Raw genomic sequence first — 11,536 nt, forward strand, 5'->3', positions numbered from 1 at the left:
TATTCAGGTAGTCAACAAGCCTTCCATAATAAAAGCCAACAATTGCTAACTTTTATTAAGCACTACCCGGGGCCTGGCACGATCCTATATCCTTCGCATATGTTCTATCATTTAACACATTGACTGCCACACTAGAAAAAAAATTTTTTCCTCAGGGCCACGTATTTTATTACAAAAGTAGAATAAACACTTTGAAAACAAAATGGTTCTTTCTAATTTAATGAAAGATTTGTTATTTCTTATTGTTTTCTGTGTTTTTTCAATAAAAAAGTAATATAAAATCTTGAAAATTAGTAACATAAAAAGTCATGTGAAAACTTGAAAGATAGTTCATAAGGGTAAAGTGTTTTTCTTGACTTTCAGGCTTAAGTGTAACATAAAGGTAAACATAAATAGAAAAACAAAATTTATTGACTTCATTTAATCCATGTTTTTAGAATTAATTGGTCAGTATTAAGTATAACAATAAGAACATCAACAAATCAGATTTTCATGAACCAACTGCAGGGTTTTGCCCAGATTTTGCTTCTCGAGGCCCTAGGCTCAAAACTAGCATGAGTTCAATATTAATACAACTCACATGGCAGTTAATATGTTAAACACAATAAGAGTCTACATGCATAGACTTAAGAGCCAGGCTACCAGGGTTAAAACTCTAGCTTTGTGACTTAGTTGTGTGACTTTGGGAAAGTTACTTAGCCTGCCTGTGACTCAGTTTCCTTATCTGTACATTGGGGATAATAATATTACTGATTCCTGAAGTCGGGCTCAGGAGTAAATGATGTTTGGCACCTTTAAGTGCCACTTACTGTAGCAAGTGCTACATATACATTAGCTATTAATTTTCATAAAAGTCCTATGAGATAGCTACTATAATAATATTATAATAATACTATTTGATTTTGTAGCTGAGGAAACCAAGCCTAGGGAGGTCACATAACTTGTCCAAGGCCATAACAGCTAAGAAATAGCAAAATCAAGACGCCAAGCCAGGTTGCCTGATCCCAGTGCTTGGATACTTTGCTCTATCATGCTCTCTTTCCTGTCCTGACATATTCTTCTCTTGGTCTGTGTTTTGGCAGACACAGGGATTAAATATCCGCAGAGAAGATTCTGCTAAAGAGGTCTTGCAAGAGCCTGGAGAGCAGGAATATTTCATGAGCCAACTCATAGTGACAGGCCCTGCCCCCTGCAAGTGGGAAGGGGAGCTCTTCCCAATCAGGCTTCATTTTTCAAGGTAGAATGGAATGGGTAAACTTTTTTGCTCCCTGAAGTTAAAAATACTTTTTAAAAATGAGTTTGTCATATCTTGTTGCATAACACTGAACAGTATTTATAGAACATAGAAATGAATATGAAAACTTATATTTTGATTCATGGCATCTTAGAAGTGGTGCTTTCATTAATAACTCTGACTTGAATTTTTCCTCCCAAATTATCAAAATTTTTACTGACCTTTACAAATATTTTTCTGACTAGGAGTGGGAAAGGGAGAGTAGAGAGGGAGGAACAGGAAGGAAGCACATTCCTAAAGACACTAACATTGTCAATTTCTGAAAAAGCAATTCCATGTATTTTGCTTGTCAGCCTGAGAGCTGCCATCATGTGACAGACAGTATGGGGATGTTTGGGTCCGCTGGTACTGAAGACTGTTAATTAGAGAGGTAAAGATTCCATTTTTCTTGAGCTAATTTTAAATAAAAGCGTTCATTGAAACAATATCTCTCAGTAAAAATTTAGGAACTAGCACTTAATAGGCAAAACTGCGTACTGAAGTTTTTATTATATTGATTCCAAAATAATTAGGTTGGCAAACACATTATGGAAATCTCTCCCCACATTAATACAAACTGCTGCTATTGTTCTGTTGGTTTTTAAAGGATGGCTGCATCTTACCATGAAATGTATTTCCAAGTTTTGCCAAGTATTAGGTGATTGATTTTATTTCATTAGATACTTAGGTTTCCCTTACTTTTTTATGTATTGCTTAAACACAAACCGGCTTTTACAAGCCTCTTGCCGCCCAAAAGTTTCCTTGTTCAGCACAGAGAAGATTTCTTGCTGATCTGAGTTTCCCCATTCTTTTCTTTAAGCAAACACTGCAGGCTTTCAGCAGCTGCCCAAGATATCACTTTAAAACCCCTTAAGGCAGTTTGAAAGGCCTCCAAAAAAGCATGACATTCAATCAAAGTTCAGTAAGGAAAGTTTTAATGAATAAACTTAGTAAATTAGAAAGCACTGCGGCAGAGTGATTAACTCTCATTTGGGCATTAGTGTTGAAATTAATTAAAATGTTTAAGCCATAGGAGGCAGGCTATCTCGTCAGGACCCAGCTCTGCCCTCAGAGTCAGTCTGGATCCAGGAGTGATTCATCTTACACAGATGAGAGGGGGATAAAAGGAAAAGAACAGTCAGGACAAATGTGTTTTCAATGGTGCTTAGCAGCAGGAGACCACTGGGACTTGAGAGCAACGCTACTGGAGTGTGACATCATAATACGGTATGTACACTGTGGAGTGGAGTGAAAAGGACTTTGCACTTACATCCCTGCCCTCTCGCCTTTGCATTGCATGCCGTGTATATTCATTTCTCTGCCAGGCAGAATGCTGCAGTCTGCTCTCTGCAAAGACCATGCACAAATTAGCTCTGTTTCCCTGACTCTTTTTAAACCTGCTTGCCCACCGTTAACATTCGTGCGATGACATGAAAAGGTGGGCTTGGCACCCTGGTGGATCTCCCTAAGATCAACTCCATGGAATGGATGAAAATATAATTGCCTCAAACAGACTCTCAGACACACAACAACAGATTTATTGTTAAATTCCCTTGACAACGTGCAGGGCAGAAACCATCTTTTCAAGAAACCCAAAATATTCCATTCCCATTAGGTTTTAAAATATCTCACAAGCTCGATTTCTTTCCAGAGCTATGGGTCTGTGGATCTTCTTATAGAAACCCATTACCATGTGGCTGTTTAACAAATCTGTGCCTGCTTAAAATTATAAATGACAGCCCATTCCATAAAGAGAAAAGTCCTCTTTGACAGGAAAACAATCTCAGTTGGTTCTCCTTGGATAACAAATGGACTCGTGTCAGGCCCGGCACCGTAGCTGTTTCCAAAACAGTGCAGCAATGGACTGCCATTCCTATTTCAGGGGTCTAAATTAAGGGGTTTGCACCTGCAAGTCTGAATTATTTGCATCAGGAGAAAATTATTATGATTTGCTACGGATCTACATTCATAACTTTAAAAACTGTCCATCTTCCTTATTTTTTGCTCTATAGATTTCTTGTCAGCCACAATGTCAGAGGTCACTGCCAGAGTGTCCCTTTGGTACCCATTAACTATAACCAGCAAACTTGTTCACTATTGATCCACTATGTCTAAGTATCTATTATGGTGGATATAAAAGGTGGCTTCACATCTTTCTAAACAGATAATTCATAAAGGCCAAGGGGTCATGGCTTGTGATATATTATTCTTTCACTGTATCTGCGACTGAATGGACACACAGAGAGAGGATGAGAAGGAGGTACCAAGGGTCATGAGTGTTAGACTAGAGAGGTAGAAAGTTGTGTGTCAACTGGACACGTTAACATCCATATAAATAATAAAAGACATTAATAATATTTGTTCATGACCTCATTATCGATTCATTCTACAAAGAAGCAGAGGTTCCTAGAGGAAATGAAGACAGAGTTGATTTTTTTACCACCAAAGTTCAGTTGAGGTTGACTTCTAAAATGGAAGTCAACTAAGGACAGTAAAATATATTCCAGTAGGCATATATTGGGCCCTGGGATTGATACATTTTGCAGGTAATGCACCATCTGGGGCAAAGCAACTGTTTGGGAAATGGAAGGCTCAGACATGAAGTGTTGGGAATCTGCCGACCCCAATGGGTTCAGCGCATCACCACCTTCCTTTGGGATTGTTTGATTCATCATGTTATTTAACCTCTGCTGGTTTGTGTTGAACACTCAGCAATACACCGCAGAGGCTATTCCTAATGTTCCACACGTTCCCAGCCTAAAGTAAAGCATCTCATTAGGAAAACAATAAGGATCTAATGAGTGAGACTTGCTCACAAGTTAGCTGATGTTGGGCTCATTTAATGCCGTTTATGGTCTTCTACCCACTGGAGAACCCGGAGATGGTGCGCTTTCTCAAGACTACAGTTTGGAGGAAAGTAAATGGAGATGAATCATGGTGAGATGAGATAGTTAAAATGTCATGCTCCATAAGTTTGAATGCATCTTTCAAGTTCTGAACAGTAAAATGCAACTGAACACTGAAACAAGAGAAACAAAGAAAAAGCAGATAACCCACAATACAAATCCTCCTTCTCGGACAGGGATGCTTCATTGGGGAAAACCAAATAGCACCTTTTCAGAGCCATCATTGAACACACACTCATGTGTACACACACACTCCTCCTGATTTTACCTTCCTTTTACCACCGGCCTTTTTTTCATTACAGACTTTTTTTTAAACCTATTATGGCTCAGTGGATGACATATCAAAATTGCAAGATTTCAGAGACGAACAATAAACCACTAGCTTTATTTCTGTTTACAAATGTTAGCCAGACCCTAGACTGGCTGGGTAAATTACAAATTGTCTCCAATAAACGTGGGAGCTAGTGATGATATGTTCTGAAAGTCAGGATAGGCTTTCTGAGCTAAAGGAGAGTCTTGGAGAAAGGCTGGGGGTGGGCACGGGCGGATGTGAGCTGCAGAGTTGCTTCGCCGATTTCTCCTTACAGAGCCCCATTCATTTCAAGTATGTACGAACTCTATAACTCTAAGTTAAAACATCCTAAGAGAAACCCAAGAATGACCTATTTCCTGGAAGCGACCAATCTAAGTTAATAGTCTGACCCTGGGAATAGCTTTTCTTTGTTATGTGAAAGCCCAGTTAATGGGACAACCAAGGTCTTGGGGGAATTTCCCTTCAATGTCTGTGGTTCTTAACCTTTTTGTGGATCAAGAACCCTTTGGAGATTAAAACAAAAACTACAATCCTTCTTGAGAAAAATGTTGACACACACAAAATCCTGCATATGTTTTAGGGATTCATGTCGTTCCTGAGGTTGCCACAGGTTAAAAACCCCTATTCTAAGTAGGATTTTTTTAAAAACACAAATGAGCCTTGATAGACTCTGCCCTTCCTTCTTCAATTCAACAAAGAAAAAAATGAAGCTTAGAGATGAGCCAGCCATCATAACCTTCAAACTCCAAATAATACTGTCCTTAATAATAATAATATGCCGGTGTCATGTTAGTGGTCTCTATGGACATCTCTATTCTTGATAATAATTTTTATTTTTATTTAATGTTTGGAGATGTTGTAAAAAGTGACTACTGTTTCAAAATGTGACCTCTGTGAGGTTTAAAACCTACTGAATCAGATGAGATATGAAAGCGTTCAATATAATGTACGACTTAAAGCTCTGTTTTTTAAACTTTAATAGAAAATGTCTGACTCTCAGATCACTGTTTCTAAAGCCTGGCAGACAGAAACATGTCTTTTAAAAAGGCCTAATTTATATACGAAACAGAGATCCAGCAGATAGAAATGATGCCTGTCTTCTTTACCTCATGCAAACCTGAGCCTTGCATTTGCTCTGAATAAACCTCAGCTCCAGCAAGATTTTAACAATAATTACTCGTCTCATTTTTTTTCAAAGATTTTTAAGGTATAGTGCTAGACAGTGGGTCACCAAGATAAACTAATCACAGTCTTTGTCCTCAGGAGGCTTACAGTATTACGGGAGGACAGAAGTGTGTACATATACCCAAGGGGCCTCTGTGGTGGCTTAGACAGCCTCCACTCCTTCTTCCTCCCCCTGCCAGGACTCCATTTTTATTCAGGTACCGACCCCTCCTCTACATAAGCTATGCGATTTAGGGGAAGCTGACCCATCCTGGGCTGAACCAATCATGGTCCTCCTACACACACCCTTGCCTATGATTGGTTCAGGTATCCTTGCTTCAGCCAACCATTTTTTAACTGGTGATGGTAATTGGTCCAAGGATGAGCATGTGACCTAAATTAGCCTCATCACACCAAAGGGAAGGACAACTGGGGGGAAGATTCTCTCTCTTCCCTTCTATGAATGTTGTCCCAATTGCTGTTAGTGACTGTCTTGTTACCATTGGAGAGGTTAGCCTGAGGACAAGCCAAGATATCTGGGAGGGCAGATCTGAGAAAATTACAGAGAACTGAAGTAGAAACCCTGATTGTACCACGGGTGAAGCCCAGTCTACATACAAATGGCCTTTATATGAGATAGATCTATTTTTGTTTATTTAGTCTTCTTTGAGCAGGAATTTCTATCCTGTGTATCCCCAAAACTTCTTGTCATCTCTATCATTACAGAGTAATAGTATCCCTGGCATGGTACGAGAATCTTCAGAGGGAGCACAGAGGATGGACACAATGAACCTACTGGGAACTTTTCAGAGGGGAGGATACTTGAGCTGTGTTTTGAAGGTTGAACAGGAGTTAGCTGGGCAGACACGGAAGGGAAGGGGGTTCTAAAGAGAACAAGTGAACAGAGGTATGTTGGGCTTTCAAGGCTGTTGGGAGAGTTGTATGGCTAGAGTGAAGGGAGCACTGGGGGGATGTTTTGGAAGAGGAGATGGGAGACATAGACAAGGGCCAGATCATGAAGGGTCTTGCACTCTATGTGAATGTGAATTTTCTATCAAAGGTACTTGGGAGCCATTGAAGGATGTTAAGCTCTGAAGTGACATGATTGGTTTAGCATTTCATATATATTGCTTGTGGCCAGTGTGGAAGATAAATTGGAGAGGACAGTTCTGGAGACAGAAAGATCTGTGTAAGAGCCTCCCTTTTGCTGAGACTCCCAGGTGTCCTCTCCTGACAAGAGGCAGGCAGCACGGGACCTTTCTGGACAGTACAGGGAAGGTGTCTGTGGAGACTGGTACAGAGCAGTCGTTGTTCATCAAAGTGTATAACAACATCGAGATCATTGACTATTTGCTTAGTGTTCATGATCCAGAACACAGGGTCGTGAATGAGCCCCTTACTAGCTGTGTGGCCTCAGGCTAGCTGCTTAACTCTTCTGAGATTCCATTTTCTTGTCTGTAAAATGAGGATCCTAATACCTACTTTGCACTGTTTTGAGAGTAAAATGACATTTACAAGCATTTAAAGCCACCAGATAATACAGACTAGATTAATGCCTTGCTGGATGACTGAGTGACTAGGTGACACAAATGAATAGTTTTCTCTACTTATACTATGTGGTTATAGATTTGAAAATGGCAGGCCCAGTACGTTGGGAGATGTTACCACTAGATGAAAAGTTATCCCCACTACCTTCTGAGATAAGTTTAATTCTTGTAGAATATTTTTTAAATCAGGGCAGATATGCCCACAGGGATTGCAGAAGCTTCTGCTCAGTCATTGATTAAAACAACATGCTTTGGAGCCCTGTGGATGTGTAGCTCTCCATTTGAGGGGCTCAAGAGGAAGCATTATTGTAAATTGCTTTGGAATGAATTGCTTTCGAGTTTTCCATATGACACCCACAAAGGGCTTGAGAGATTAGGTTTGGGACTGAGCTCAAAGGATGCTGCCCAGCTGATTCATACAACCTACAGGTGGAAGAACTGAGAAAGGTGCTTGTCTGTGCTCCTTTGCATAAGCTGGACCTTTGGGGCCCCCAGGTGGACCGTATCTATGCAGAGGTGGTAAGGCAGAAGGAAGGGCTAAGGCGGGGCAGTGGGGAGCCAGTGCCACCCTGCAGATACTTTCATTTCACCAGAAAACTTGGAAGTATAAGGTGCAGTGGTTGAGAGCTTTGCCATCAGAGGCATCCGAGTTTGAGTTCTGGCTCACTCACGTACTAGCTGTGCAACCTTGGGCAAGTGACCTAACCTCTCTGAGCTGTGACTTTTTCATTTGTAAAAATGGGATATAATTACTCCAATTCCACAAAGTGGGAGTATACCTAACTCCTAGGGTTATTGTGTGGATTAAATAAAATACACACATAAAGCATGTACTCACCACAACATATGACAGATGGGTTATAAACATAAGTTATTATTATTTATAATGGACATCTGTAATTTGGGGTCTGTCCATCAAATAGTTGCGCCGTGATTTCCTTTTGGGAAATTACCTTTCCCGATTAGGTGTAGTCTTGGTGCCCTCTAGTGTGCTGACTGTCTACCTTAGAAGTTAAGGGGTCCCCGGAGGTTGTCCCCACAAGGTCTTTCCTTTCACCACCTATTATAGCCAAGATGTGAACATGTGACCTGAGCTTATCCAGTCAGAGCATCTCTGCTGGGGCTGTGGACCAGGCAAAGAGTAAAGCGAGGGTAGAAAAACAGTGGGGTAGTGGCTGAAGAAGACAGCCTTCCCTTCACTAGTGTTGGTGTCCCAAATCAATCCTACAAAGGCTTCATTTGCTTAAACAGCCAGCGTCCATTCCTGTTGCCTACAGCCAAAGAACTGAAGCATTATTGCTTTCTGCCCCCTAGGAAACAAGCGTTTCCTTTCACAACCTGCTTCCTTTCTTGTCTACTCTGCTCCAAAATGCACCCCCAATACAGCCCTAGGTAGAATGTTTCCCAAACACAGCCTAAATGTTTATAGTGTCTTGCATGTCTTCAAGACGTCCTTTCTGTTTGGATGCCCATATCCAGCCCTCATCCTCTAACAGACAAATTCTAACTTGTTCTTCAAGCCCTGGCTCAAATGTTACTTGCTTGGGAGGCCTTCGATGACTGCCCCTAACCCAGCAGTACGAAGATACTTAGTCTCCTCCATCTTTCCTATGCTGTCGCTGAAGCACGTGCTGCACTTGCGGTGCTGTGTTACAGTTGGGCTCTTCGCTGCCGTCTGGATGGCGTGCTCTTCGAGGATGGTCTTGCTCAGCTCTGTGTTTCTAGTACCTGATTCAGGGCAAGAACACAAGGCATTCTTGTTGAATGAATGAGAGAATACTTCTTACAAGTATATGAATTGTACAATTTTGTGGGCAAACATTTATACTTGAGGCATGTCTAGATAATTTCAGAACAGTAGGCCAGTTCAATAAGCCACTCAGTCCTCCCAATAGTGGTGAGCAATCTGTCCTTGTCTCAGTTACCCAAATTGACTGTCTGGTTGGATCCAAAAGTTTAAGATCGTTGTCTCACAGCCTGTTACACAGCCTGACAAGAGTAACTAAGTCTTCTGTGGCCCTGATCACATGCCAAGCACCAAATAAATATTAACTAATTTAATCCTCATAGTGCCCCTATGAAGTAGATGCAGCCATTTTTTCCTTTTCACAGATGAGGAAACTGAGGCACAGTGAGGTCAAGTCATCTGCCCACAGTTAGGTGGCTAACAAGTGGAAGAGCTGAGCTTCCTGCCTAGGCTGTGCTCTTCCATGTGACGGTGCCTCCTCTGAGTCCCTGAGGAATGGACAGGCTCTCAGCTCATCCTCTCCGCGCTCAGCCTGGTTTCGCGACGGCCTGAGGGTTGAACACAAGACACTGGTGGCTGTGTGTGAAGATCTGCCCACCTGGTAAGAAGCACTAACAATGAGTGCAGAGCACAGACACAAAGAAACTGACTTTATTTTTTTTTTAATTTTTTTTTTTTATTTTTTGAAACAGTGTCTTGCTCTGTCTCCCAGGCTAGACTGCAGTGGCATCATCACAACTCACTGCAACCTCAAACTTCTGGGCCCGAGCAATCCTCCTGCCTCAGCCTCCCAAGTTGCTGGGACTACAGGCATGCGCCACCACGCTGGGCTTATTTTTCTATTTTTTGTAGAGATGGGGTCTCGCTCTTGCTCAGGCTTGTGTCAAACTCCCAGCCTCGAGTGATCCTCCCCACTCGGCCTCCCAGAGTGCTAGGATTACAGGCGTGAGCCACAGTGCCCAGCCCAGGAGCTGACTTTTTAGCTACGCTAGAGTGGGGTAGTGATGAAGATGGAGGGGATCCTTCCATGATATTTGACAATTCTGAGCCACTGAGATACCCGGAGATAACTCTTGTGCCAATACTAGTAACACTACTAGCCTTGGCTAAATTCACCAAGCTGGAGTTGGTAGGCAGTAAAGGGTAGGGGCTCAGTGCTTAAGTTTTTAAGTCAGAGAGTACTGAATGTGAGGCCTGGCTTAGCTGTCTGCTGCTGTTGTGTGTGACCGTGGGCAAATTACTTAACCACAGGGTGACTCAGTTTCCTCATCTGTAAAATGAGCCATGAGAAAAGTGTGCACGTTAAAGGATAGTTATGAAAACTAAATGGGATAATTACATGGACATTATTTGGTATGTCTGTCACTTATTAAGTGGTAGTGTTGTACAAATATTAGCACAAACATTTGTGCTAATTATGGGAGATTTAGTGACCAGTGGCACTGTGGGTGTTTCAGGGAGCAGTGGGAAGGAAAAGAGTAGGGGTGAGGAGTAAGTACCCCATCCACTTTGCCAAGGAGAGGACAGTCCCTAAGAATGAACACTACTGCCTAAAGTGCCACCTCTGGCCACCCAGTTCTGCACAGGATCCCACTTGGTATGTGCACAAGGTAGGGTTTGTGGTTTTCCTACTCAAATATCAGGGCTGATGGCTCTGTGGGATTATTCTGTACAGCAAACCCAATGTCCTTTTTACTACTCTTGTCCCCCTTCAAATTTTCAATTAAAAAAAAACTTTCAATGATGAGTTTGGTCAAAAAGGCTTATTTTACTACTAGTGCCTGTTGCCAAAGAGCTATGATATTTCTCATAAATCCTGAGCTGTGCGTTGTGACAGCCAGTGCTTGGGTGAAGTTAACACCAGCTTCACCCCCAAGAAGGAAAAATGAGGGCACGATTTTCCCAGAGTCCATCAGCACACGTGTGCCTAGAACCCTGAGATTGGGGGTGAGGGGTTCCCAACTCACCAGTCCGTTTAAGCTTCCAACTTTGCAGGTCCTAGTTTCAGATACAGAGAGCTTTCAAATGCTTTCAGTACACATCAGACTTCAAAGCTCTCCATTAGCTGTAAACCAAACAAATATATACAAATGAAGTACATTTTGAAAGTAAGAAATATATTCTCTTGATGCACCTATCTGTCTCAGCTTTTAATAACCACGGTTTACATGGCTTGTCAGTAGACCCATTCTCTGAGAGATTCTTGGGTTGAAGGTTGAGGTAGAAGTGAATATAAGCATATGAAGATATTACCGTACTCCAGGAACACACTTACACTTAAAACACATTGATAAGCCCTCTCCTTGCCGGATCCAATGGGTTGAAAATAATTGTATTGCCATCCTCTCTCTATCCATTTGTCCCTAACACTGGGACATGAGAATGATGCGCTAAATAACAATCTCAAAAGGCAAATCCCACAGAATGTGGGAACCTCTTGGGATTGTACGTAGGTGCTGTCACTCCACAGCTGGCATCGGTGTGAACTCCCACCACTGGGATATGGAACAATTTGTAATGTAACAATTAACAGAAATATTGACTTAAATATTTGCTCAGCTGGGAGCTGGGAACTACAGGAATCAC

At 41.7% G+C, this 11,536-nt stretch overlaps 1 long non-coding RNA gene across 3 annotated transcripts in view; it reads left to right on the plus strand.

The window, feature by feature from the left end:
* The first annotated feature begins 1,125 nt into the window (after positions 1–1,125).
* The window catches only part of LOC123635572, an 11,987-nt gene continuing 1,576 nt past the window's right edge, over positions 1,126–11,536 (plus strand). The window contains exon 1 of one of the 3 annotated variants that reach the window (XR_006734163.1): positions 1,126–1,237. This is a non-coding gene — a long non-coding RNA (uncharacterized LOC123635572). Of the gene's footprint in view, positions 1,238–2,318; positions 2,501–2,662; positions 2,712–11,536 lie in introns of those variants that run through there. The other 2 variants (XR_006734164.1, XR_006734165.1) reach the window with 2 other exon arrangements.

The sequence above is a fragment of the Lemur catta genome, chromosome 3, assembly GCF_020740605.2.
Source record: "Lemur catta isolate mLemCat1 chromosome 3, mLemCat1.pri, whole genome shotgun sequence".
NCBI lineage: Eukaryota > Metazoa > Chordata > Mammalia > Primates > Lemuridae > Lemur > Lemur catta.